Source organism: Pinus tabuliformis, chromosome J (assembly GCF_031772625.1).
Source record: "Pinus tabuliformis cultivar Carrire ecotype Pingquan chromosome J, CPIR1, whole genome shotgun sequence".
In the NCBI taxonomy this organism is placed as follows: domain Eukaryota; kingdom Viridiplantae; phylum Streptophyta; class Pinopsida; order Pinales; family Pinaceae; genus Pinus; species Pinus tabuliformis.
The window spans coordinates 79,561,086-79,566,184 of NC_142295.1; positions in this window are offsets into that span (position 1 = coordinate 79,561,086).

Below are 5,099 nucleotides of genomic sequence, written 5' to 3' on the forward strand. Positions count from 1 at the left end.
TCTTTACCCCATGAATCAAACTGGTGTATGAACCCACCAAAGAATGTGTCGGTCTTCACTCCAATTTTGACAATAGGAATTGGCCAAAACTATTTTGCCAAATCCAAGATAAAAAAGTTATGGGGTGCCCTCCAAATTAGGGGAAATGAAAAAATCGAAAGATATTGATGGGGTCTCACTAGAACCAAAGATCAATATGGTATTTCAGGCTTCTTGTTGCCAACGTGGAGATCTTGAAAAATGGGCGTGGACTCAAAATCACAATGGGTTCATTCCCCTAGCATCAAACGAAGATGAGGAGCCGAAGAGCGATGAGATTAGAGGGGTTGATAATGGAGAGGCAACAATTAATATATGAAGGAAAGTTGGATGCAAATGTAGAGCTCACCCTAACATGCTATCTATATGTGACAATTTGTAGGGACCAACCCTATTTTTTTTTTAAACAAACAAAAAATACAACCATAAGATAATAGCATTAGGAACTCAAAAATCATTGAGCATTATATATAACTTTTCTGAATTTCACTTCATTGAAATTCAAACTTGAATTGCCACTATTTGCCCTCCTTTGTTGTCGGTCACCTCCAAGTGTGAATGTCGACATGCTTAGTCTGAATGCAATGACCCACCAGTTGACCTCCTAGCCTACTCCTTGGGTACTCTCCTTCCCTGCGGACCCCCGAGTTGCAATGGGGCTGTACAATGGAGGAATGTATTAGCCGGTAGAGGAGAGCACTCTTTGGCTCAAGAGTCCCATCTCTAAAGTCCTCTACCTCACTAAACTCACTATATCTCCTAGTCACTACTTTGACATAGTTTCATCCATCCAACAATAGGGTAAAAAAAGTCCCTTCTCTCATTGCCTGCCCCTTCTTTTATAGGGGTCCTCATAGGTGACATTTGGCATTTCATGCATAATTAATTATTTTTGTTAATCCAATAGTTTGATTTTCACCCACGCATGTGTCACTCTCTCATCAAGGGTCTCCAAAATTATTTACTTAAATTTTAATTTAAAACTAATATTTTTCTTCACCTCAACAAGATTCCTATTTCTTCTCCTAGTTGTCTCTTGATCCCCCTTTTTTACTCCTTAATTTGTGTTCATTACTAAAGTCAATTGATAAGTCAAGATTTGATCCCCTATCTACTCCCTAATTTAACTCAAGTTATCTCTCAGATATATATTCTTATGTTGGTTGATGCCACATGGAGGTTCTCTAAATTTCTCTAAAATTTAATTTATTAATCTTATTTTAATTCACCATCCTCTTCTCTTAATTAGGTTTAACTATTTTAGGATTAATATTTATCCTTACATTTATGTCCCTCTTTCTCCTTTTTACCTAATTAAATTACATTATCTACCTAATATTTTCCAACATGGGAAAGGTAGATTTTTTAAGGTAAAATATTTTATTTCTTCCTATGATCATCTTAACCCAAGTTTTATATTGATTTAATTACCTCGGCTTCTAACATCATTTACCCTTGATGTGAATTTACCTGGTTTTCATATCTTGATTATATTTATTAATTTATTTATTTTTAATGATTCCAAGGGTGCCAAGATTGGTCGTGCCCTTCAAGAACTTCCCTTGAAGTTCCAAGGGTGTCATGCCTAACAGTTTATTTGTGATGCCAAGGGTGCTAAGTTAGTTGTACCCTTCAAAAAATTCCCTTGAAGTTCCAAGGGTGTCATGCCTAACCGTTTATTTATGACGCCAAGGGTGCCAAGTTGGTCGTGCCCTTTAAGAAATTCCCTTGAAGTTCCAAGGGTGCCACACCACTTTCCCTTCAAGCAATCAATGGCCACGAGGGGAAAGTATAGGTGCAACGACAAAGACCACTATCATCTCTTATGTTGCCTACTATAGTGAGACTAATGGTGTTGGGGATCAAGGAATCCACCTTGATGCGCACCCCCCAATAAAATCCTCATGAGCGACCCAACTTTGGGACCGACCTTCATGACATCGTGATCTTCAAGGCGAAGGTGTTTCAACATTTCCTGCCCAAGTCATGATGAGAGTGCTAGTGGGTGAGATCAGGGACACTGCCCCACTCCTCCCATGCAGTTCCGTCCAATTGTACAACCCCATCACCCATATGTGAGTCATTTGTCCAAGCAAACGAATCTGTGCTTGCAACCACTAACATATCATATGAATATAGATTAACATATATAACAGATTTCGAAATTGACTTATAATTTCAAAGATAAAATAATATAAGTTTTCATCAAACTATGTGTCGTCAACTTGTCATATGCGAGTGTCTCTGGTGGTTTCCTGCCATACTCAATAATCATCAGTAACAAGGTTTCTCAGTGTTAGTCATTGTCATAATAGCATCATCAACATCACCTAGTCATTCACATCAATTTTTATTGTGAACCATAACTAATGCAAGTAGGTAACATAGGGGTCACATCCATCATGGGTATCATCATCATAACATCAATGGAAACATACATATCCTTCAAAGCGATCAACATTGTAACATCAATAAAAAACATACATATCCATCAAAGCTATCATCATCATGATATCAATAGAGAGCATACATATCCTTTACTGTTATCATCATAATAAATTCAATAGAGACCAAACATAACCATTTATGCTACAATCATCATAATATCAATAGAGAACATGCATAACCATTAATGCTACAATCATCATAATACCAATAGAGAACATTCATAACCATTAATTCTATCTTCATCATAATATCAATTGATAACATACATAAACATCACAACAACTAATATCACAACCACTAATAATAGAGTCATGTGTCCGGATCCTCAACTTGAGGTTCTCAAAGAATAAAGTGTGGGCTTTAGGGCTAAATAAATGTTAATGTCATATCACTGTCAGTCGACTAGAGCGGGGTACTACATACACCCTCTCTTAATACTATACTTCATCTCAAATTCCTTGGAATAGGTAAGGAAAAAGATGACACATCTCCTCGGCATCCTCCGAAGTAGCTGAACTGGGACTGTAGGGACCAACTCTATATATATATTTTCTTTTTTTAATCATAATAAAATACAACCAAAAGAGAAAAAACATTGGGAATTCAAATTTATTCAACACTCTCTAACACATCCCTGAATTTCATTTCACTGAACATATCATAAAATTTACATATATTTAACTAAAGCCATAAAGAAATCATACAAAAGAATATTGTAACACATATGTACCGTTCAACAGAAGACAAGATCCCACTTGATTTGCCATTACTTTTATTCCCTTGTTGTCGGTCACCTCCGAGTGTGAATGATGATGTACTTTATCCAAATGCAATGACCCACCGGTTAACCTCCCAGCCTACTCCCTGGGTACTCTTCTTGCCCATGGACCCCCGAGCTGCAATGGGGTTGTACAATGGAGAAATGTAATAGCTGTTAGAGGAGAGCACTCCTTGGCTCAAGAGTCCCCTCTCTAAAGTCCTCTACGTCACCAAAATCACTATAGTTCGTAATCACTACTCTGACATAGTCTCATCCATTCAAAAATAGGGTCCCTAAAAGTCCCTTCTCCCATGGATTGCCCCTTCTTTTATAGGAATCCTCATAGGCGACACTTGGCATGTCGTGCATAATTCATTATTTTTTTATAATTCAATAGTTTGATTATTCACCCACCCATGTGTCACTCTCTCATCAAGGGTCTCCAAAATTATTTACTTAAATTTTAATTTAAAACTAATATTTTCCTCACCTCAACAAGATTCCTATTTCTTCTCCTAGTTGCCTCTTGATCCCCCTTTTTATTCCTAGTTTATATTCATTACTAAAGTCAATATTTGATCCCCTATCTACTCCCTAATTTAACTCAAGTTATCTCTTAGATGGATATTCTTATGTTGGTTGTTGCCACATGGAGGTTCTCTACATTTCTCTAAAATTTAATTTATTAATCTTATTTTAATTCACCTTCCTCTTCTCTTAATTAGGTTTAACTAGTTTAGGATTAATCTTTATCCTTACATTTATGTCCCTCTTTCCCCTTTTTACCTAATTAAACTACATAATCTACCTAATATTTTCCAACATGGGGAGGGTAGAGTTTTTTAGATAAAATATTTTATTTCTTCCATGATCCTCTTAACCTAAGTTTTATTATTGATTTAATTACCTCGGTTTCTACCATCATTTACCCTTGATGTAAATTTACCTAGTTTTTATTTTTTGATTATATTTATTAATTTATTTATTTTTAATGATTCCAAGGGTGCCAAGTTTGGTCGTGCCCTTCAAGAACTTCCCTTGAAGTTCCAAGGGTGCCATGCCTAACCATTTATTTGTGATGCCAAGGGTGCCAAGTTTGGTTGTGCCCTTCAAGAACTTCCCTTGAAGTTCCAAGGGTGCCACGACTAACAATTTATTTGTGATGCCACGGGTGCCAAGTTGGTCGTGCCCTTTATGAAATTCCCTTGAAGTTCCAAGGGTGCCACACCAGTTGCCCTTTAAGCATTTAGTGGCTATGAGGGGAAAGTATAGGTGCAAAAATAGAGACCACTATAATCTCTTATGTTGCCTGCTATAGTGAGACTAATGGTGTCGGGGATCAAGGAATCCGCCTTGATGTGCACCCCCCGGTAAAATCCTCATGAGCGAACCAACTTTGGGACCTGCCCTCATGACATCGTGATCTTCAAGGCGAAGGTGCTTAAACCTTTCTAGCCCAAGTCACGACGGGAGTGCTAGTGGGTGAGATCAGGGGCACTGTCCCACCCCTCCCATGCAGTTCCATCCAATTGTACAACCCCATCACCCATATGTGAGTCATTCGGCCAAACAACTAATATGTGCCTGCAACCATTAACATATCATTAGAATATAGATAAACATATATAGCAGGTTTCAAAATCAACTTAGAATTTCAAAGATAAAATAATATAAATTTTCATCAAACTAGGTGTCATCAACTCGTCATGTGCGAGTGCCTCTGGTGGTTTCCTCCCATACTCAATAATAATCAGTAACAAGGTTTCTCAGTGTTATTTATTGTCATAATAGCATTATTACCATCATCTGGTCATTCACATCATTGTTCATTGTGAACCAGAACTAATGCAAG